Consider the following 26,250-nt stretch of genomic DNA (forward strand, 5'->3'; position numbering starts at 1 on the left):
TATATGACTACGTAATGCGCGCACACATTTGCAGATGGTACGGATAACCCTGACGCCTTGGTACGGCCAGGTAGATGTAACCCTGAAGCCTTGGTAGGGCCAGGTATGAGTAACCTTGAGCCTTGGTTTGCCAAGTATGTATGAAACACCGATCCTGCATGGTCGGGTATGATATATAAATGCTATGTATATGATATGATTATGTATATGATATGGTTACGAGTATGAATACGAATATGATACGATATGAATGTGAATAAAGGTATGTATACAAATACGAGTACAAATACGGAACGGAAAGATCCTATGCACGGCAAGTAAGTGCCTATGACGATGATATTACTATCTCCCATCTTGTGCTATTTCTCATGTTGCTTATTATGCTTCTATATTGATATTGATCATGCTTTACATACTTAGTACATTCTTCGTACTGACGTCCTTTTGTTTGTGGACACTGCGTCATGCTCGCAGGTGCACAGGGAGACAGGCTCGATCCATAGCGGTATTCTCAGAGACTACCTAGCAGAGCTCCATTTCATTCGGAGCCATAGCTTTTGGGTACTTATTCTTTTGTGTATATAATTACGGGCATAGCGGGGTCCTGTCCCGCTTATGTGATATCTTATACTCTTTTTAGAGGCTCGTAGACACGTGTATATGGTTAGAGACGTCTGGCCTTTTCGGCCTATATTTTTTATATCATTTTGATAGCCTTGTCGGCCCATGTACATTGACGTGGTATAGATGCCAACCATGATATGCAAACATTGTCGTCCAATGGGACTAGCACGAATGATGAGTAGAAATGTATGTTTAATTATGTGGCTCACCTAGATGTAAGTATAAGTGTAAGCCAAGGGGTGCCCGGGTGGGCTAGCACCGGGCGCTCGTCGCGGCCCTCTGGACAGGTCGTGACATTCTATGAGAGGAATCATTATGAACATTATTTGTGAAAGTTCATAACAATAGGATCATGCCTTAGGAAAGAAAGGGACAGCCTTAACATACCTTGCTGCTTACTTAGCAACTCAAAGTCTACCTTCCCAGCCTACAAATCTACATCCAAGATTATTCATACAACAATCAGGTCATAGGAACACTTACACACTCAAACTTAGCTAGTTAATAAGTTAACGGAATTCGGACAGCATTTCCCCTATATAATCTACTCCAACCAATTCCAAAACAGCTCCCAAAAATCAATAACAACATCAACAATAACATAATCAAGATACTACAGGACAAACATATACAAATCCGTCCAAGAATTCCTTTGCAAATCAGCCCATAAGCCAACAACATCAACATATCAAACTACGACCTTTATACTATGCTTTCCTTCACTTTAAACTATTAAAATCCTCCAAAATCAACTCAATATCAAAGTCAAGATGAAGAACATACCTTATACTTGAACATATTTAGCCACACCAACTTTCTTCAAGACCAAACTTGTTAAACTTTGCACTTTAAGAGCATGAGCACGCCATGTGTTCACTGTATTAATGGAGTATCGGAGACGTCCCATGAAGTTTTGAAAGGTCCAAGCCATGAGAAGTATGTAACAATGAAGTAAAGGATGAATTACGATCGTGTAAGTCGTAACCGGGAAGGACAACCTTGGAACCAAAGGACATGACCATTAACAAGTATGATTAATGATAAATATCATGCATGGAGAGTTTCGGAAGATTCCGGGACCAAGCAAATCGAAAAAAAATAAGTTTGTCAAAAATATGGAAAAAAGTTGGCAGAATTTTGGGTCAACTTTAGAGGGGTATATCTCCAGATATATCAGGAGTTTTAAGGTGTTTCAAAAGTATAAAATGAAGTTCGTCGAGTCTAGTTTCCAATGCAACAAACCGTTTGTCAATACGACATCGGAGTAGGGAGTTATGGACATTTTAAAACGGACAGCCAGAGGAATCCGAACCTGGGCGGAAAATCCGGAAAGCTCACTTAAAAGCCCACTTATGTGGTGACCCAGCCCAATCCGAGTTTGGCACCTATAAAAGGTCCTCTACACTTCACTTTATTCATTTTTCTTCAACTCCACAACTCTCTAGAAATCTCCTAACATCTCCACACCCCTCTAGAATCTCCCACACTTCTTTCCCCATTATAAGAGTGTTCTTGAAGGTTCTCCACCATTCCAAAATATTCTATACCATCACAAAAGAGGATCAAACCCCTAAACCCCAAGCTAATTCATGAAGAAGGATTGTTCTTGTCTCTACTTAATGTTGTGATGAATTTAGTCTTGGAAGAAGTTGAGTGGGGTGAAGTTCTTCTAGTGTAAGGTACATTCTCCTTCCTATTTCTCATGATTAAGTTGATTTGAAGGTTTAGCAAGTCCTATAAAAGAAGAGAATCATAGTAGAGAAGTTGTAAAGTATTAAAATGAAGAAGATGACTATGGAATGAATTTAAAAGGATATTTTGGATTAATTTGGGATTAAATTGAATATAATTCTTTGATTATGGTATTGTGGATATTGTTATGGTTGGTTGAGAAATTGGGAAAAACATCGTGTGGGATGTTTTATGGAGTATATTAGTGTTGATGATGATGTTGTTGATATTAGTATTGCTATTGGTGTTGTTTTGTTGGTATTGTGATTTCGGGCTAGGGATATAAACAGGGGAGATGCTGCTCGAATTTCGGCAGATTTTAAGGGGATTTAATTTGAAGGCTTAAGACAAGCATATGACGATAAGCCTAACAATAGTATGAATGGTTTTATATGTAGTTTACGAGACCACGAATGATCTTATGTAGATTGCAAGACGGGAAGTAAGTTGGAAAGTCAAGAAATAAGCTTCCAGGTTATGTTAAGGTTGTTCCTTCTTTTCTTGGCATGATTCCATATATGGTAGGAGTGTAAAGAACCTTATGACTAGAGATTTGTCAAAGTAGAGCCTGTCATATTGTGGCATAGTTTCTGAGTGTTATATTATTCTTTCTGAAGGGCCATATCCCTTTCCTATGTCCTGGAGTTCATATAGAGACAGAAAAGACATGTTACCTAGTCGGTATTTTTTAGTACATGCATGATATACATATATTTGCATTTTATTTAGCCTGGCCACTTGGTCAGTGAGACAGAATGCCTGGCCTACGGGTCATGGAGTTGTTGCTTGGCCTACGGGTCATGGAGTTGTTGCCTGACCGATGGGTCACGGAGTTGCGCATACCTGACCTACGGGTCATGGAGTTGATTATACCTGGCCTATGAGTCATGGAGTTATCAATGCTTGACCCTCGATTCACGGAGTTATATCTATAGAGTTATGTTATTTTGCCTCAGATGAAAGGCAACTCAGGTAGAGTACCTCCAGATGCTTTCTTGAAATATCCAGATTATAACCTGTTATTTCATTTCAGTTGTTATTGTCACGACCCAACCCCCTGGGCCATGACTAGTGCCCGAACTGGACACTCATATACACACCTGCTAAATATAATCAAACTGAAACTAAGGACAGTATGGTGTAAAAGTAATTATAGATTCACAATGCCATATATCATCATAAACCTGTCTCCTGAGGAGTCACAGCAGGTTAAAGTATAACACAATATGCAAGCCGATGAGGCTTCCACTATACCAGGGAATATCTAGAATAAATCATATCGACACAGCTGACCATAACCCATTTACAACCCACATATTTCTACAGACCTCTAAGAGTATAAAAGTGGAATATGACGGGACAGGGCCCCGCCGTACCCCTGGATATATATAAGTCTATATCAAAAGAACTATACCAAAATAATCTAGGCTCCGGAACAATGGAGCTCTCCAAACAGCTGAGCAGAAGTCCTAAGCTGGAGGATCACCAACCGACTGTCTGTACCTGCGGGCATGAAACGCAGACCCCCGAAGAAAGGGGGTCAGTACGAGATATGTACTGAGTATATAAAGCATGAAATACAATAAACAAGATCATGACCGAAATAAATATTACAGGAGACAAGTATGACAATCAAGATACCGCTGTACTTGTGCCTTATGAAATGAAAATCATGCATAGCCATATCAAATACCATATCCGGCCCATTATGGACTCGGTGAATAAAGTCGAATACATGTATACCATGCCCGGATCATCAGGGGTCTCGGTGCCATCATCATATCATCATATATATATATATATATATACCGTACCCGGCCCTCTAGTGAGGGACTCGGTGAAGAATGCAGTGAAACTGTGCACGAAAACATACCCGGCCCGGGACTCGGTGAAAGATATATTACGGCATGCACGTGCAGAGCAGTGAGCAACCATATGCAAATTAAATCCTCATCTGAGACTCAATAGAATAAGTAGAATGGACCAACACTTGAGTATTAAAGACAACAGTCATGTCAAGTACCCCTCGAATGTCACTATGGATTATATCAAATAGAATTTCGGGAATCATAGACACGTATCAAGACATAATAAAATAACTTCTGGAAATCAAGAACATTAGCCATACTAGTGTCTCTAAGAGTAGGAGTTTCTTTGGAGTTTATACATTCGTCGTCTGTTTGTCTCACATAGATCGTGCCAAAAAGAAAGAAGGGTTAGCTTTACATACCTCATATCGTTCAAGAGCTCAATCCAGCCAAGAACTTCCACAATTAATATGCTAAACCTATAATCGTAAGAATATGCACGTGACTTAAGAAGGCTTTCGTATATCATATATATTAATTGATAACTTAATTCTAAAACGAAACGGGCAGCATCTCCCCTATATCATTAGTATCTCCCAATTCGGTATATCACCACAACAGCCCAACAACAAATAAATCTCAAAAACACAACATGCATGTCCATAACAACTTCATAATACTCTATAACGAGCGACAAGCTCGAATTACAATCCGTATACTCTATAGCACCTCTTCGTATGTTTCCTTTTTAACCTTAAAAATATTCTCAATATGATAAGGGCATCATTTACCAAAAATCTCAGCTCTATATCATATAATTACAATAAGAAAAATAGCCCACAACTCCAACTCTATCAAATGACAATTTTATTCGCAAGTTCGCGTTTATTTCATCAATTCCCACAATTTGGCTATGACCTAGATAAATTTAAAAACATCTAGGGGAGAGGATTTCTTACCTTATATGCCATAAACTACTCTTATTCCATCTTACTTTACTTTGAAGAATGCTCGGATACTTCAACACGACAAAACGGAACAACGAGATCGAAGCCGTGAACGGAATTTGTTACAAAATTGGATTACGTTGCTGCCCATATTTTGGCCGTTCAATTAATGAAGAAAATCTGAATTAAACACCAAAGCTTCATAAACGTTTTAAGTATCCTAAATATATTGCTCATACTTTGTGAAGAAGATTTCCTATTCTGAAATGAAATCCAAACGTATTTATCTTGCTGCTCCTTCACTAATGTACTATTTTGACTTGCTTCTCATATGAAATGGTATATACTCAAATGAAATATCACGTTCTTAGCTTGCTGCATATATGAATTGTTATATTTTGCTTGTACTTAATGGGTTTTGGGGCCCACATAGTCATTATCTAATTAAGAAAGGCTTGGATGTGGAGAATACACCAATGCATACACATGCCATATATAATGAGTCATCTGTTGCTATTTTTAGCAACCCCCCACGTGGAATCCATAATTATTCACCATTAGGCAACTTGTCTGCCACTAATTACACCTCTATGTTTAATTAATTGCCCGCATAATTATTTTTTTTGGTCTCAATTTACTTAAATATTGATCACCTTTAACACACTCCATATACCCGTTACCATGACCATGTGATATAACACTAGGCCATAGCCTCATTTGCCACGCATAAAATATCATTCTCAATCATCGTCGTCACACTTTTTCATCTTAAATCATTTCGGGACTTCATTCCTTATATACACCAAGTTTTTTATTTTCATCCTTGGATATGATCAAATTTTCCGGGCTCGGGTAAATTTGCTCCTGTTGGACGATTAAATGCTCTAGTCCAAAAATACGCGGTATTATAGCTTGGACCGTATTTCACTTGAATAAATGTTGAAACTCAACAAAACTTATTTTGTTCTATTGGTTTAACTTCAAATCCTTACGGTACAGGTGTACCATCACTTTAACCACCTATAAGCTTGGGGGATAACCTTGTGTCCGTTACTAATATCATTTAACTCGCACACTTCCCGACGCATGAAAATATAGAACGTAACACGTGCATTATTAAAATCGGGATTAAAAAGTCCTTGTCTCATATCTAAAAAAAAATCTTGTCCTTGAACTTATGTCGATTAACTTACGAATAATCCATCGTACAAAAATACGGGATATAATAGTTATCTTGCCTTACATATTCAGTACATTATTCGTACTGACGTCCCTTTGTCTGGGGGCGCTGCGTTCATGCCACGCCGGCTTGTTGGTATTATCTATGTACAGGTAGGCCTTAGTAGAGTTTCAGATTTGGAGTGGTTCGTTCGGGCCTAGTTTGGCACCGAGTGCCAGTCACGCCACTCCAGATTTGGGGTGTGACAAACTTAGTATCAGAGCAATTCTGTCCTAGGGTTGTCTACAGACCGCGTCCAGTAGAGTCTTATTTATAGGTGTGAAGCGTGCCACAGATATAAACAAGAGGCTGCAGGGCATTTAGGAACCATTGACCCTTCCTTCTCATCTTAGATCGTGCCGTAGAGCTAAATTATAGGATGTGATGTCCCTGATTCTAATCCTAAATGTTTTGATTGTGGATAAGCAGTTAATTATGCCGTTATGTGGTAATTGATGAGAATTGAAGTTGTTACTCCGAACGGTATGTTTCCTGCCTTATTGATATTGATAGACTTTTATATAAGAACTTGAGGTAGATGTTACGGGTATTTGTGATCGCCCTGTGAGGCATTAGATGTGTTTTCTGGGCTGTGTGTAGGAATGAAACAGTAAGAAGTATAGAGGAAACTCTGCCGAAAGTTTTACAAATTGAATTGTTTGAATGTCTATGCTATAGAGAAAGAATGAAGGGAAAATGTGACAATCGGATGTTTGGTAAGTCATGATTGAATGAACCATTATGAGACGTTTTCAAAGAGAAGCTTTAGAATGGTTTTAACTTAATTTAAGGAAGAACCCTGGAGGGGGAAAAATGATTAGTAATTTAAGGAACTGGAATGAGTTACATTCTAGATTTTGGAGAATAGAGATTTATTGAAGATATAGGGAAAGTTGACACTAAAATTTCAAATGCAGTATTACGATTTATAGATTGGTGAGTAAGAGATAACGAAAAGATATTGATATGGGAAAAGAAGTTAACGAGTAGGGGAAAGTTTTACTCTAGAAGTTTATATATATACATAAGATCAGGATAGGTTGATGACAGGCACACTGACTCGTTTTATCGAACTTTCCTATATGAAGTGCGTTTACATTGGGATTTAGAAGTCACCAGTCATTCATCTTCAAGGGGATTCTGAGTATTTGATAGTTGGTATTATTCTGAGAATTATTATGGCCAAGTTTCTTCGGGTACTAATGACGACCCTAAACTCAAGAATGAGAAATGGTTAGGTAAGTTGGATTGAAATTATGATTGTATTTTGGGTTGCTTATATAACTTCTAAATGTGATGTTGCTTGGCCGACGAAGGAAGTAGAGATTGTATCAACCTTAGGACTATGTGGTGTATTTCTAGCTAATCCTTATAAGAAGGCTTCACCTTATTTTTTTTCGGACGAGTATTGTGAAGGTTATTTGACGATAGAGAAATTAGATACGATATCAATTTATGTGTAAGGAGAGAAGAGAGTAGGTGTACAAGTGAAGATAAAATGTCGCAAGGATCGATTCGGTTGCTACAGCAAAGTCAAGGATGCGAGGTTGATTATCTTAGACAAAGAGACAGGGTACAAGTACGAGTAAAGATTTTTAAGTAAAGTTATATCGCCAGGATTCACAGCTGGGACATAGAAAGATATGCTAGGAAGACCTATAGATTTAGACATACGAAAAAAAAATGAGAAACCACAATAATCGAGGGAAATTAGGAGCATATGAGCTTTACAATTAGAATTTCAAAATGATCGCGAAGTATAAGTTTGAATAGTTGGTTAAGAGAGGGGAGATATGTTAAAGCCACAGATTCAGGACAAAATCAAATGGCAATGGGATATCTCCCAAGAAAAAGGTGTTGAAAAGCGATAAAAAGATAAGTCACGAGTGGTTACATCGAGTATTATGTATACCCTTATGATTGATTTTACGACATGCTAAAAGTATTGATTGTGCTGTATGTCAAAGTTGAGGCAGCAAGCGCTACAAAGAGAATTAGGATTGGGCATTCTCGGGAATTAAAGGTAGATAGCGGTAACACGACCAATTATGTAAGCACGAGCATTGGAAAAAAGAGTTATGCTATCATGAAGGGGAGAGAGTATACCCATTGAGGGTCAGGTAATATATATCTGAGGAAAAGGTGAGGATGAAAGCAGGAAGGGAGACGATAGGATTAAATTTAAATAAATCAATGGGAGATAGAGTAATGGTGTGCGTGACAAAGGGGGAAACGTGAGGACCCCGGAACCAACCTATATGTCTTCATAACTAAAACCAAGAAGGTTGTAAATAATGGACAAAGGTGCATCCCTGAGAAGAAATAAAAAGGTCTTATGAGAGCGACGAGGAAATTTTAAACTCCTGAGATTTAACCAGGAAAATAGATGTGAACCCATGATTGGTACGCCTATTTAAAGGAAGAAAGTACCCCAAGACGAGATTTTCAGTGTCAAAAGGGATTCGCACTCGTAACAAAACACTCCAAAGTTTCCTAACCTAATAGTAAAGGATGACCAATGGAAACAGGCATTTTACAATAAAAGAAACTATGAGGACTAAAGGAAGACGAAGGTGTTAACGAAATGGTTAAAGGGAATTATGTGGCCGCTGACAACAAGGAGAAGGTTAATAAGTCAGTAGGCTTGCCCAAAGGTTAATAAGTCAGTAGGCTTGCCCAAAGGAAATTCGAGATATATATATATATATATATATATATATATATATATATATATATATGTGTGTGTGTGTGTGTGTGTGTGTGTGTGTGTGTGTGAGTGTGTGTGTGTACAAGTTGTAATATCATAAGGGAAGATGAAGACTCAACGAAAGAAGAAACGGAAGGGTGTACTTTGTGAGGATTTCATGTTAAGAATAGGAATTGACAGAACACTAGTCTATGATGCATAGTTGGGATGCAAACAGGTAGTTTAGAAGAATTACAGGACAAAATGAGCTAAGCTAATGAAAGGACGAATAGTGGGAATGGATGGTGTGGAATATCAACTTTTAATGGTATAGTATAGACATAAATCGAAATTAGGAACCTAGAGCAAGGAGAATTTCAAGGATAGTAAGAAGATAGTCGTGGAGAAAGACTAGGGCTAAAGGAGCGTGGTACAGTCGGACACTCCTTAAGGGGCCTAATGACTTCCGGTGTCCCCATTAATTCATTAGCCTAGGGGACTACTAATCATGGAAGATAGAAGTGAAAAGACAATAAAGAAGGCATCAGAATTGTATCCAACGTGTATAAGCATTTTGATTTGATACAACAACTCAACTAGCAAAAAGGAAAATAAGTTAAACCATGCGATGACAAGAACTTCGACATTATATGGGATAGAGGAGTTGAAGGATCTTAAGGTCGGCCAGATGACTATCAAGACAGTTAACACTTGAAGGTTACAGGTATATGTGAACATCCTATAAATGGGGGGAAGAACGAATTCAGTTCTAAGATGAGCTACAATATTCCCAAGCTCAAAAGAGGGAGGTATACTGGATTAAAGGAGTCAAATTTTGAGATGAACCGACATGTCAAGAATGCGCTAAAGAAAAGTGAGAATGGACTAAACGCAAGTATATTATGAGACAAATGTGAAAAAGGAGGCACGACAAGATGTTGGAGGTTTAGTGAATCAAAGAGAATAAGTTTCGTCAACGCGATACGTTGTATGCCGGACTATGACTCGAATCACTCGCGCCGAAGAAATTTTAGATACATTTATATATGCAGTAAAGTACTCTAAGGGGTAACAGAAGGAGTAAGAAAGGCCGCATATGACTAGGGATAAGTATAAGGGACAATCGGGATTACTAAAAAGACCTTGTGGCACTAGAAGAGATGAAAGCTTTAAAAGAGGAATATTTATAGAAAGTTCAATAATCTTCAAAGGAAAGGAAGATACTGTGTCTATAGATAGCAAGACAGCAGTCCTGCTTGAGATTAAGAAGTACCTTATAAGTCGGGAAATTTCAAGTCGCCGGTTATATCAATTGTGAGAGTGTATGACATAGAACCATATAAACAATCGCCATGATGAAATGGCTAACAGGATGGGGCAAGGACGACGATAAGGAGCCGAAGAAGAATGGAGGTTAGTTTAAGTCTCAATTAGTCACCGATATAAGAGAGCCAAGGACTTAAGGAGGGAAGCATACGCATATTGAAAGGAAAATACAATTAAGTAGGATTTTATCTTAGTTCTATGTTCATGAGTTTATTTTGTAATTATGCTAAAACTAAGGAGAGGAAATTGGAGGAAAGGTTCAACTATAAATATGATGATATTGTAAGGAATTAAGGGGGTCCGACCAAGGAATTAAAAGGAGATGATACGGTATGTATATAAGGTCGACTATTACAAAAAGGGATGATCTAAAATAGCACCGGAGAAGCAAGCAAGGAAAAGTGCCATATCTGAACAAGAGAGTTTGTTTACTAGTAGAGAAATAAGAAGCAAGGCAAAAGAGTACGACAATTAAGGGTGCTCACAGATCGGCAGGAGCCGTAGCAATCATGAGTTAAGACCGTTTTAATGGCAACAGGTCACAGGACGGTAGCGAGATGTCAGTTGATCACTGGGTACATACATAAGAATATGAGATTATGGAACTAGTGAATGAGTTTGACAAAGAATTGGGAGAATATGAAAGAAGGCTAATGAGCTCATAGTATAAGAACATGGAGATCAGGAACTAAAGGAGGACAATCATTTCAAGAAATTAATGATAGCATGGTAAGCTCGCAAGCAACAACATTCGAGGATAAATATTTCTAAGGGGTGAAGGATGTTACACCTCACACTTTTAGAGCATAAGCTCACCATGTGTTTCAGTGTATAAATGGAGTATCAGAGACATCCCATGAAGTTTTGAAAGGTACAAGCCATGGGAAGTACGTAACAATGAAGTATAGGATGAATTACGATCTCATAAGTCATAACCGAGAAGGACAAACTTGGAACCAAAGGACATGACCATTAACAAGTATGATTATTGATAAATATCAAGTATGGAGAGTTTCGGAAGATTCCGAGACCAAGCAAATCGAAGAAAATAAGTTTGTTAAAAATTTAGAAAAAAGTTGGCAGAATTTTGGGTCAACTTTAGAGGGGCATATCTCCGGGTATATCAGGAGTTTTAAGGTGTTTCAAAAGCCTAGAATGAAGTTCGTTACACAACAAACCGTTTGTCAATACGACATCGGAGTAGGGAGTTATAGGTGTATTAAAACGAACAACCAGAGATATCTGAACCTGGGCAGAAAATCTGGAAAACTCACTTAAAAGCCCACTTATGTGGTGACCCAGCCCAATCCGAGTTAGGAACTATAAAAGGGCCCCTACACTTCATTTTATTCATTTTTATTCAACTCCACAACTCTCTAGAAATCTCCTAACATCTCCACACCCCTATAGAATCTCCCACACTTCTTTCCCCATTATAAGAGTGTTGTTGAAGGTTCTCCACCATTCTAAAATATTCTATACCATCAAAAAAGAGGATCAAACTCCAAAACCCCAAGCTAATTCATGGAGAAGGATTGTTCTTGTCTCTACTTAATGTTGTGATGAATTTGTTCTTGGAAGAAGTCGAGTGGGGTGAAGTTCTTCTAGTGTAAGGTACGTTCTCCATCCTATTTCTCATGATTAAGTTAATTTGAAGGTTTAGCAAGTCATATAAAAGAAGAGAATCATAGTAGAGAAGTTGTAAAGTATTAAAATGAAGAAGATTACTATGGAATGAATTTGAAAGGAGATTTTGGATTAATTTGAGATTAAATTGAATATAATTCTTTGATTATGGTATTGTAGATATTGTTATGGTTGGTTGAGAAATTGGGAAAAACATTTTGTGAGATGTTTTATGGAGTATATTGGTGTTGATGATGATGTTGTTAATATTAGTATTGCTATTGCTGTTGTTTTGTTGGTATTGTGATTTCCGGCTAGGGATAAAAACAGGGGAGATGCTGCCCGAATTTCGGCATATTTTAAGGGGATTTAATTTGAAGGCTTAAGACAAGCATATGACGATAAGCCTAACAATAGTATGAATGGTTTTATATGTAGTTTATGATACCACGAATGATCTTATGTAGATTGCAAGACGGGAAGTATGTTTGAAAGTCAAGAAATAAGCTTCCAGGTTATGTTAAGGTTGTTCCTTCTTTTCTTGGCATGATTCCATATATGGTAGGAGTGTAAAGAACTTTCTGACTAGAGATTTGTCAAAGTAGAGCCTGTCATATTGTGGCATAGTTTCTGAGTGTTATATTATTCTTTCTGAGGGGCCATATCCCTTTCCTATGTCCTGTAGTTCATATAGAGACAGAAAAGACATGTTACGTAGTCGGTATTTTTTAGTACATGCATGATATACATATATTTGCATTTTATTTAGTCTGGCCACTTGGTCAGTGAGACAGAATGCCTGGCCTACGAGTCATGGAGTTGTTGCTTGGCCTACGGGTCATGGAGTTGATGCCTGACCGACGGGTCACGGAGTTGCGCATACCTGACCTACGGGTCATGGAGTTGATTATACCTGGCCTATGAGTCATGGAGTTATCTATGCTTGACCCTCGAGTCACGGAGTTATATCTATAGAGTTATGTTATTTTGCCTCAGATGAAAGGCAACTCAGGTAGAGTACCTCCAGATGCTTTCTTGAAATATCCAGATTATAACTTGTTATTTCATTTCAGTTGTTATTGTCACGACCCAACCCCATGGGCCATGACTAGTGCCCGAACTGGACACTAGTATACACACTTGCTAAATATAATCAAACTGAAACTAAGGACAGTGTGGAAACTTGTAAAAGTAATTATAGATTCACAATGCCATATATCATCATAAACCTGTCTCCTGAGGAGTCACAGCTGGTTAAAGTATAACACAATATGCAAGCCGATGAGGCTTCCATTATACATGGGAATATCCAGAATACATCATATCGACACAGCTGACCATAACCCATATACAACCCACATATTTCTACAGACCTCTAAGAGTATAAAAGTGGAATATGACGGGACAGGGCCCCGCCGTACCCCTGGATATATATAAGTCTATATCAAAAGATCTATACCAAAATAATCAAGGCTCCGGAACAATGGAGCTCTCCAAACAGCTGAGCAGAAGTCCTAAGCTGGAGGATCACCAACCGACTGTCTGTACCTGCGGGCATGAAACGCAGCCCCCCGAAGAAAGGGGGTCAGTACGAGATATGTACTGAGTATATAAAGCATGAAATACAATAAACAAGATCATGACCGAAATAAATATTACAGGAGACAAGTATGACAATCAAGATACCGCTGTACTTGTGCCTTATGAAATGAAAATCATGCATAGCCATATCATATACCATATCCGGCCCATTATGGACTCGTTGAATAAAGTCGTATACATGTATACCATGCCCGGCCCATCAGGGGTCTCGGTGCCATCATCACATCATCATATCATCATATCATATCATATATATATATATATATATATATATATATATATATATATATATATATATATATATATATATATATATACCGTACCCGGCCCTCTAGTGAGGGACTCGGTGAAGAATGCAGTGAAACTGTGCACGAAAACATACCCGGCCCGGGACTCGGTGAAAGATATATAACGGCATGCACGTGCAGAGCAGTGAGCAACCATATGCAAATTAAATCCTCATCTGAGACTCAATAGAATAAGTAGAATGAACCAACACTTGAGTATTAAAGACAACAGTCATGTCAAGTACCCTTCGAATGTCACTATGGATTATATCAAATAGAATTTCGGGAATCATAGAAACGTATCAAGACATAATAAAATAACTTCTGGAAATCAAGAACATTAGCCATACTAGTGTCTCTAAGAGTAGGAGTTTCTTTGGAGTTTATACATTCGTCGTCTGTTTGTCTCACATAGATCGTGCCAAAAAGAAAGAAGGGTTAGCTTTACATACCTCATATCGTTCAAGAGCTCAATCCAGCCAAGAACTTCCACAATTAATATGCTAAACCTATAATCGTAAGAATATGCACGTGACTTAAGAAGGCTTTCGTATATCATATATATTAATTGATAACTTAATTCTAAAACGAAACGGGCAGCATCTCCCCTATATCATTAGTATCTCCCAATTCGGTATATCACCATAACAGCCCAACAACAAATAAATCTCAAAAACACAACATGCATGTCCATAACAACTTCATAATACTCTATAACGAGCGACAAGCTCGAATTACAATCCGTATACTCTATAGCACCTCTTCGTATGTTTCCTTTTTAACCTTAAAAATATTCTCAATATGATAAGGGCATCATTTACCACAAATCTCAGCTCTATATCATATAATTACAATAAGAAAAATAGCCCACAACTTCAACTCTATCAAATGACAATTCTATTCGCAAGTTCGCGTTTATTTCATCAATTCCCACAATTTGGCTATGACCTAGATAAATTTAAAAACATCTAGGAGAGAGGATTTCTTACCTTATATGCCATAAACTACTCTTCTTCCATCTTACTTTACTTTGAAGAATGCTCGGATACTTCAACACGACAAAACGGAACAACGAGATCGAAGCCGTGAACGGAATTTGTTACAAAATTGGATTACGTTGCTGCCCATATTTTGGCCGTTCAATTAATGAAGAAAATATGAATTAAACACCAAAGCTTCATAAACGTTTTAAGTATCCTAAATATATTGCTCATACTTTGTGAAGAAGATTTCCTATTCTGAAATGAAATCCAAACGTATTTATCTTGCTGCTCCTTCACTAATGTACTATTTTGACTTGCTTCTCATATGAAATGGTATATACTCAAATGAAATATCACGTTCTTAGCTTGCTGCATATATGAATTGTTATATTTTGCTTGTACTTATTGGGTTTTGGGGCCCACATAGTCATTATCTAATTAATAAAGGCTTGGATGTGGAGAATACACCAATGCATACACATGCCATATATAATGAGTCATCTGTTGCTATTTTTAGCAACCCCCCACGTGGAATCCACAATTATTAACCATTAGGAAACTTGTCTGCCACTAATTACACCTCTATGTTTAATTAATTGCCCGCATAATTAATTTTTTTGATCTCAATTTACTTAAATATTGATCACCTTTAACACACTCCATATACCCGTTACCATGATCATGTGATATAACACTAGGCCATAGCCTCATTTGCCACGCATAAAATATCATTCTCAATCATCGTCGTCACACTTTTTCATCTTAAATCATTTCGGGACTTCATTCCTTATATACACCAAGTTTTTTATTTTCATCCTTGGATATGATCAAATTTTCCGGGCTCGGGTAAATTTGCTCCTGTTGGACGATTAAATGCTCTAGTCCAAAAATACGGGGTATTATAGCTTGGACAGTATTTCACTTGAATAAATGTTGAAACTCAACAAAACTTATTTTGTTCGATTGGTTTAACTTCAAATCCTTACGGTACAGGTGTACCATCACTTTAACCACCTATAAGCTTGGGGGATAACCTTGTGTCCGTTACTAATATCATTTAACTCGCACACTTCCCGACGCATGAAAATATAGAACGTAACACGTGCATTATTAAAATCGGGATTAAAAAGTCCTTGTCTCATATCTAAAAAAAAATCTTGTCCTTGAACTTATGTCGATTAACTTATGAATAATCCATCGTACAAAAATACGGGATATAATAGTTATCTTGCCTTACATATTCAGTACATTATTCGTACTGACGTCCCTTTGTTTGGGGGCGCTGCGTTCATGCCACGCCGGCTTGTTGGTATTATCTATGTACAGGTAGGCCTTAGTAGAGTTTCAGATTTGGAGTGGTTCGTTCGGGCCTAGTTTGGCACCGAGTGCTAGTCACGCCACTCCAGATTTGGGGTGTGACAAACTTAGTATCGGAGCAATTCTGTCCTAGGGTTGTCTACAGACCGCGTCCAGTAGAGTCTTATTTATAAGTGTGAAGCGTGCCACATATATAAACAAGAGGCTGCAGGGCATTTAGGAACCATTGACCCTTCCTTATCATCTTAGATCGTGCCGTAGAGCTAAATTATAGGATGTGATGTCCCTGATTCTAATCCTAAATGTTTTGATTGTGGATAAGTAGTTAATTATGCCGTTATGAGGTAATTGATGAGAATTGAAGTTGTTACTCCGAACGGTATGTTTCCTGCCTTATTGATATTGATAGACTTTTATATAAGAACTTGAGGTAGATGTTACGGGTATTTGTGATCGCCCTGTGAGGCATTAGATGTGTTTTCTGGGCTGTGTGTAGGAATGAAACAGTAAGAAGTATAGAGGAAACTCTGCCGAAAGTTTTACAAATTGAATTGTTTGAATGTCTATGCTATAGAGAAAGAATGAAGGGAAAATGTGACAATCGGATGTTTAGTAAGTCATGATTGAATGAACCATTATGAGACGTTTTCAAAGAGAAGCTTTAGAATGGTTTTAACTTAATTTAAGGAAGAACCCTGGAGGGGGAAAAATGATTAGTAATTTAAGGAACTGGAATGAGTTACATTCTAGATTTTGGAGAATAGAGATTTATTGAAGATATAGGGAAAGTTGACACTAAAAATTCAAATGCAGTATTACGATTTATAGATTGGTGAGTAAGAGATAACGAAAAGATATTGATATGGGAAAAGAAGTTAACGAGTAGGGGAAAGTTTTACTCTGGAAGTTTATATATATACATAAGATCAGGATAGGTTGATGACAGGCACACTGACTCGTTTTATCGAACTTTCCTATATGAAGTGCGTTTACATTGGGATTTAGAAGTCACCAGTCATTCGACTTCAAGGGGATTCTGAGTATTTGATAGTTGGTATTATTCTGAGAATTATTATGGCCAAGTTTCTTCGGGTACTAATGACGACCCTGAACTCAAGAATGAGAAATGGTTAGGTATGTTGGATTGAAATTATGATTGTATTTTGGATTGCTTATATAACTTCTAAATGTGATGTTGCTTGGCCGACGAAGGAAGTAGAGATTGTATCAACCTTAGGACTATGTGGTGTATTTCTAGCTAATCCTTATAAGAAGGCTTCACCTTATTTTTTTTCGGACGAGTATTGTGAAGGTTATTTGACGATAGAGAAATTAGATATGATATCAATTTATGTGTAAGGAGAGAAGAGAGTAGGTGTACAAGTGAAGATAAAATGTCGCAAGGATCGATTCGGTTGCTACCGCAAAGTCAAGGATGCGAGGTTGATTATCTTAGACAAAGAGACAGGGTACAAGTACGAGTAAAGATTTTTAAGTAAAGTTATATCGCCAGGATTCACAGCTGGGACATAGAAAGATATGCTAGGAAGACCTATAGATTTAGACATACGAAAAAAAAATGAGAAACCACAATAATCGAGGGAAATTAGGAGCATATGAGCTTTACAATTAGAATTTCAAAATGATCGCAAAGTATAAGTTTGAATAGTTGGTTAAGAGAGGGGAGATGTGTTAAAGCCACAGATTCAGGACAAAATCAAATGGCAATGGGATATCTCCCAAGAAAAAGGTGTTGAAAAGCGATAAAAAGATAAGTCACGAGTGGTTACATCGAGTATTATGTATACCCTTATGATTGATTTTACGACATGTTAAAAGTATTGATTGTGCTGTATGTCAAAGTTGAGGCAGCAAGCGCTACAAAGAGAATTAGGATTGGGCATTCTCGGGAATTAAAGGTAGATAGCGGTAACACGACCAATTATGTAAGCACGAGCATTGGAAAAAAAAGTTATGCTATCATGAAGGGGAGAGAGTATACCCATTGAGGGTCAGGTAATATATATCTGAGGAAAAGGTGAGGATGAAAGCAGGAAGGGAGACGATAGGATTAAATTTAAATAAATCAATGGGAGATAGAGTAATGGTGTGCGTGACAAAGGGGGAAACGTGAGGACCCCGGAACCAACCTATATGTCTTCATAACTAAAACCAAGAAGGTTGTAAATAATGGACAAAGGTGCATCCCTGAGAAGAAATAAAAAGGTCTTATGAGAGCGACGAGGAAATTTTAAACTCCTGAGATTTAACCAGGAAAATAGATGTGAACCCATGATTGGTACGCCTATTTAAAGGAAGAAAGTACCCCAAGACGAGATTTTCAGTGTCAAAAGGGATTCGCACTCGTAACAAAACACTCCAAAGTTTCCTAACCTAATAGTAAAGGATGACCAATGGAAACAGGCATTTTACAAGTAAAAGAAACTATGAGGACTAAAGGAAGACGAAGGTGTTAACGAAATGGTTAAAGGGAATTATGTGGCCGCTGACAACTAGGAGAAGGTTAATAAGTCAGTAGGCTTTCCCAAAGGTTAATAAGTCAGTAGGCTTGCCCAAAGGAAATTTGAGATATATATATATATATATATATATATATATATATATATATATATATATGTGTGTGTGTGTGTGTGTGTGTGTGTGTGTGTACAAGTTGTAATATCATAAGGGAAGATGAAGACTCAACGAAAGAAGAAACGAAAGGGTGTACTTTGTGAGGATTTCATGTTAAGAATAGGAATTGACAGAACACTAGTCTATGATGCATAGTTGGGATGCAAACAGGTAGTTTAGAAGAATTACAGGACAAAATGAGCTAAGCTAATGAAAGGACGAATAGTGGGAATGGATGGTGTGGAATATCAACTTTTAATGGTATAGTATAGACATAAATCGAAATTAGGAACCTAGAGCAAGGAGAATTTCAAGGATAGTAAGAAGATAGTCGTGGAGAAAGACTAGGGCTAAAGGAGCGTGGTACAGTCGGACACTCCTTAAGGGGCCTAATGACTTCTGGTGTCCCCATTAATTCATTAGCCTAGGGGACTACTAATCATGGAAGATAGAAGTGAAAAGACAATAAAGAAGGCATCAGAATTGTATCCAACGTGTATAAGCATTTTGATTTGATACAACAACTCAACTAGCAAAAAGGAAAATAAGTTAAACCATGCGATGAAAAGAACTTCGACATTATATGGGATAGAGGAGTTGAAGGATCTTAAGGTCGGCCAGATGACTATCAAGACAGTTAACACTTGAAGGTTACAGGTATATGTGAACATCCTTTAAATGGGGGGAAGAACGAATTCAGTTCTAAGATGAGCTACAATATTCCCAAGCTCAAGAGAGGGAGGTATACTGGATTAATGGAGTCAAATTTTGAGATGAACCGACATGTCAAGAATGCGCTAAAGAAAAGTGAGAATGGACTAAACGCAAGTATATTATGAGACAAATGTGAAAAAGGAGGCACGACAAGATGTTGGAGGTTTAGTGAATCAAAGAGAATAAGTTTCGTCAACGCGATACGTTGTATGCCGGACTATGACTCGAATCACTCGCGCCGAAGAAATTTTAGATACATTTATATATGCAGTAAAGTACTCTAAGGGGTAACAGAAGGAGTAAGAAAGGCCGCATATGACTAGGGATAAGTATAAGGGACAATCGGGATTACTAAAAACACCTTGTGGCACTAGAAGAGATGAAAGCTTTAAAAGAGGAATATTTATAGAAAGTTCAATAATCTTCAAAGGAAAGGAAGATACTGTGTCTATGGATAGCAAGACAGCAGTCCTGCCTGAGATTAAGAAGTACCTTATAAGCCGGGAAATTTCAAGTCGCCGGTTATATCAATTGTGAGAGTGTATGACATAGAACCATATAAACAATCGCCATGATGAAATGGCTAACAGGATGGGGCAAGGACGACGATAAGGAGCCGAAGAAGAATGGAGGTTAGTTTAAGTCTCAATTAGTCACCGATATAAGAGAGCCAAGGACTTAAGGAGGGAAGCATACTCGTATTGAAAGGAAAATACAATTAAGTAGGATTTTATCTTAGTTCTATGTTCATGAGTTTATTTTGTAATTATGCTAAAACTAAGGAGAGGAAATTGGAGGAAAGGTTCAACTATAAATATGATGATATTGTAAGGAATTAAGGGGGTCCGACCAAGGAATTAAAAGGAGATGATACGGTATGTATATAAGGTCGACTATTACAAAAAGGGATGATCTAAAATAGCACCGGAGAAGCAAGCAAGGAAAGGTGCCATATCTGAACAAGAGAGTTTGTTTACTAGTAGAGAAATAAGAAGCAAGGCAAAAGAGTACGACAATTAAGGGTGCTCACAGATCGACAGGGAGCCGTAGCAATCATGAGTTAAGACCGTTTTAATGGCAACAAGTCACAGGACGGTAGCGAGATATCAGTTGATCACTGGGTACATACATAAGAATATGAGAATATGGAACTAGTGAATGAGTTTGACAAAGAATTGAGAGAATATGAAAGAAGGCTAATGAGCTCATAGTATAAGAACATGGAGATCAGGAACTAAAGGAGGACAATCATTTCAAGAAATTAATGATAGCATGGTAAGCTCGCAAGCAACAACATTCGAGGATAAATATTTCTAAGGGGTGAAGGATGTTACACCTCACACTTTTATAGCATAAGCTCACCATGTGTTTCAGTGGATAAATGGAGTATCAGAGACATCCCATGAAGTTTTGAAAGGTACAAGCCATGGGAAGTACGTAACAATGAAGTAACGGATGAATTACGATCTCATAAGTCATAACCGAGAAGGACAAACTTGGAACCAAAGGACATGACCATTAACAAGTATGATTATTGATAAATATCAAGTATGGAGAGTTTCGGAAGATTCCGAGACCAAGCAAATCGAAGAAAATAAGTTTGTTAAAAATTTGGAAAAAGGTTGGCAGAATTTTGGGTCAACTTTAGAGGGGCATATCTCCGGGTATATCAGGAGTTTTAAGGTGTTTCAAAAGTCTAAAATGAAGTTCGTTACACAACAAACCGTTTGTCAATACGACATCGGAGTAGGGAGTTATATGCGTATTAAAACGAACAGCCAGAGAAATCTGAACTTGGGCAGAAAATCTGGAAAACTCACTTAAAAGCCCACTTATGTGGTGACCCAGCCCAATCCGAGTTAGGCACTATAAAAGGGCCCCTACACTTCATTTTATTCATTTTTATTCAACTCCACAACTCTCTAGAAATCTCCTAACATCTCCACACCCCTATAGAATCTCCCACACTTCTTTCCCCATTATAAGAGTGTTGTTGAAGGTTCTCCACCATTCTAAAATATTCTATACCATCAAAAAAGAGGATCAAACTCCAAAACCCCAAGCTATTTCATGGAGAAGGATTGTTCTTGTCTCTACTTAATGTTGTGATGAATTTGGTCTTGGAAGAAGTCGAGTGGGGTGAAGTTCTTCTAGTGTAATGTACGTTCTCCGTCCTATTTCTCATGATTAAGTTAATTTTAAGGTTTAGCAAGTCCTATAAAAGAAGAGAATCATAGTAGAGAAGTTGTAAAGTTTTAAAATGAAGAAGATTACTATGGAATGAATTTGAAAGGAGATTTTGGATTAATTTGAGATTAAATTGAATATAATTCTTTGATTATGGTATTGTAGATATTGTTATGGTTGGTTGAGAAATTGGGAAAAAAATCGTGTGAGATGTTTTATGGAGTATATTGGTGTTGATGATGATGTTGTTGATATTAGTATTGCTATTGTTGTTGTTTTGTTGGAATTGTGATTTCGGGCTAGGGATATAAACAGGGGAGATACTGCCCGAATTTCGGCAGATTTTAAGGGGATTTAATTTGAAGGCTTAAGACAAGCATATGACGATAAGCCTAACAATAGTATGAATGGTTTTTTATGTAGTTTACGAGACCACGAATGATCTTATGTAGATTGCAAGACGGTAAGTAAGTTGGAAAGTCAAGAAATAAGCTTCCAGGTTATGTTAAGGTTGTTCCTTCTTTTCTTGGCATGATTCCATATATGGTAGGAGTGTAAAGAACTTTCTGACTAGAGATTTGTCAAAGTAGAGCCTGTCATATTGTGGCATAGTTTCTGAGTGTTATATTATTCTCTCTGGGGCCATATCCCTTTCCTATGTCCTGGAGTTTATATAGAGACAGAAAAGACATGTTACCTAGTCGGTATTTTTTAGTACATGCATGATATACATATATTTGCATTTTATTTAGCCTGGCCACTAGGTCAGTGAGACAGAATGCCTGGTCTATGGGTCATGGAGTTGTTTCTTGGCCTACGGGTCATGGAGTTGTTGCCTGACCGATGGGTCACGGAGTTGCGCATACCTGACCTACGGGTCATGGAGTTGATTATACCTGGCCTATGAGTCATGGAGTTATCTATGCTTGACCCTCGAGTCACGGAGTTATATCTATAGAGTTATGTTAGTTTGCCTCAGATGAAAGGCAACTCAGGTAGAGTACCTCCAGATGCTTTCTTGAAATATCCAGATTATAACTTGTTATTTCATTTCAGTTGTTATTGTCACGACCCAACCCCATGGGCCATGACTAGTGCCCGAACTGGACACTCGTATACACACTTGCTAAATATAATCAAACTGAAACTAAGGACAGTATGGAAACTTGTAAAAGTAATTATAGATTCACAATGCCATATATCATCATAAACCTGTCTCCTGAGGAGTCACAGCTGGTTAAAGTATAACACAATATGCAAGCCAATGAGGCTTCCACTATACAAGGGAATATCCAGAATAAATCATATTGACACAGCTGACCATAACCCATATACAACCCACATATTTCTACAGACCTCTAAGAGTATAAAAGTGGAATATGACGGGACAGGGCCCCGCCGTACCCCTGGATATATATAAGTCTATATCAAAAGATCTATACCAAAATAATCTAGGCTCCGGAACAATGGAGCTCTCCAAACAGCTGAGCAGAAGTCCTAAGCTGGAGGATCACCAACCGACTGTCTGTACCTGCGGGCATGAAACGCAGCCCCCCGAAGAAAGGGGGTCAGTACGAGATATGTACTGAGTATATAAAGCATGAAATACAATAAAGAAGATCATGACCGAAATAAAGATTACAGGAGACAAGTATGACAATCAAGATATCGCTGTACTTGTGCCTTATGAAATGAAAATCATGCATAGCCATATCATATACCATATCCGGCCCATTATGGACTCGGTGAATAAAGTCGTATACATGTATACCATGCCCGGCCCATCAGGGGTCTCGGTGCCATCATCACATCATCATATATATATATATCTATATATACCGTACCCGGCCCTCTACTGAGGGACTCGGTGAAGAATGCAGTGAAACTGTGCACGAAAACATACCCGGCCCGGGACTCGGTGAAAGATATATTACGGCATGCACGAGCAGAAGATTCTCCATCCTATTTCTCATGATTAAGTTAATTTGAAGGTTTAACAAGTCCTATAAAAGAAGAGAATCATAGTATAGAAGTTGTAAAGTATTAAAATGAAGAAGATTACTATGGAATGAATTTGAAAGGAGATTTTGGATTAATTTGAGATTAAATTGAATATAATTCTTTGATTATGGTATTGTAGATATTGTTATGGTTGGTTGAGAAATTGGGAAAAACATCGTGTGAGATGTTTTATGGAGTATATTGGTGTTGATGATGATGTTGTTGATGATGATGTTGTTGATATTAGTATTGCTATTGTTGTTGTTTTCTTGGTATTGTGATTTCGGGCTAGGGATATAAACAGGAGAGATGCTGCCCGAATTTCGGCACATTTTAAGGGGATTTAATTTGAAGGCTTAAGACAAGCATATGACGATAAGCCTAACAATAGTATGAATGGTTTTATATGTAGTTTACGAGACCACGAATGATCTTATGTAGATTGCAAGACGGGAAGTAAGTTGGAAAGCTGAGAAATAAGCTTCCAGGTTATGTTAAGGTTGTTCCTTCTTTTCTTGGCATGATTCCATATATGGTAGGACTGTAAAGAATCTTATGACTAGAGATTTGTCAAAGTAGAGCCTGTCATATTGTGGCATAGTTTCTGAGTGTTATATTATTCTTTCTGAGGGGCCATATCCCCTTCCTATGTCCTAGAGTTTATATAGAGACAGAAAAGACATGTTACCTAGTCGGTATTTTTTAGTACATGCATGATATACATATATTTGCATTTTATTTAGCCTGGCCACTTGGTCAGTGAGACAGAATGCCTGGCCTACGGGTCATGGATTTGTTGCCTGGCCTACGGGTCATGGAGTTGTTGTCTGACCGACGGGTCACGGAGTTGCGAATACCTGACCTACGGGTCATGAAGTTGATTATACCTGGCCTATGAGTCATGGAGTTATCTATGCCTGACCCTCGGGTCACAGAGTTATATATCTATAGAGTTATGTTATTTTTCCTCAGATGAAAGGCAACCGAGGTAGAGTACCTCCAGATGCTTTCTTGAAATATCTAGAGTATAGCTTGTTATTTCATTCAGTTGTTATCTTGCCTTACATATTCAGTACATTATTCGTACTGACGTCCCTTTGTCTGGGGGCGCTGCGTTCATGCCCGTAGGTTCAGGTAGCCAGACAGACGATCCAGCTCGGTAGGCCTTCCACTCAACTGCAGTCAGTGCGCTCCACTTGGTTCGGAGCTACAGTCATTTTTGGTATGCTATTTTGACATATATATATATGGGTATGACGGGGCCTTGTCCTGTCCTTTCTGCAGCTCGTGTTCCTTAGAGGTCTATAGACAGTTGTATGTAGTTGGGATGCTATGTAGCCTTGTTGGCTCTCAGTTTTGTTGTTCCACCTACATAGTAGCCTCGTCGGCTTGCTCAGTTGTGTATATATATTTTGGGTGTTTGTGTGCCCAGTTCAGAAGAGATAGTCAGCATTTATATATATATATATATATATATATATATATTACAGCCTCGTCGGCTTGTTGACATTATCTGTGTGCATGTATGCCTTAGCAGAGTTTCAGATTTGGAGTGGTTCGCTCGGGCCTAGTTTGGCACTAAGTGCCGGTCATGCCGCTCCTCATTTGGGGCGTGACAAAACTCGCCACAATATCTAGTAGAAGCAAGAACAATCACTTTTCTTGAACTAGTTTAGTGTAATCTTGTTGAATTCTTGATCTAAGGGGCTATAAGTGTTTAGGAGAAGTATATGGATGTTTCTAGAGCTCAAAAGTAGTGTAAATGATGATAAAAGGGGAATAATGGGGTATTTATACCCTTTGAAAGTCGGTTCCACCGACTTTCCAAGTGGGCCCGCGGAGAAGTCATCTGGCAGCCTATCTTGAAACGCCCATAACTTTCTACTCCGATGTCGTATCGACAAACGTTTTTTTAAATTGGAAACTAGACTCAATGGACTTTAATTTACATAGGTTACGCATTACATAACTCTTCATATTCTAGAAGCTACACCTCTCTCAAGTTGGACCAAAATTCCTGTCCAAAATTCTGTCAAGTTTTTTCAAAATTTCGACAAACTTAATTTCTTCGATTCGCTTGATCCCTAAACCTTTAGACATTTGCTTAGCACTTGTTAAAAACATTCCTTAACCTTATAAGGGTTCTGTGACCTCTCCGAGTTTACGTTAGTTTGCTTACGACACAAACGACGCGAAATGGTTTTTGAGGTGTAACATATTTGGACATAAAATCTTTTAGTTTTTCGAAATAAAATTTACATATTTGAAAACTACGTAAAAGTATTATAAGTTACAATGATTAATAATTTCAAATATTTAAAAGACATATCAAAAAATTACAGCAAAATTCGAACACTGTCACATAATTGAGTTTACTTATTTTCTTATGTTGTTAAGTACTTCCTCTGTCCCAATTTATGTGATATACTTTTCTTTTTAGTCTGTCCTAAAAAAGAATGATACATTTCTATATTTAGAAATAATTTAACTTAAAACTTTCCATTTTACCCTTAGTGAAATGATTTACCGCCACACAAATATTTATGACTTACTTTAGA

The sequence above is a fragment of the Lycium barbarum genome, chromosome 6, assembly GCF_019175385.1.
Source record: "Lycium barbarum isolate Lr01 chromosome 6, ASM1917538v2, whole genome shotgun sequence".
Lineage (NCBI taxonomy): Eukaryota > Viridiplantae > Streptophyta > Magnoliopsida > Solanales > Solanaceae > Lycium > Lycium barbarum.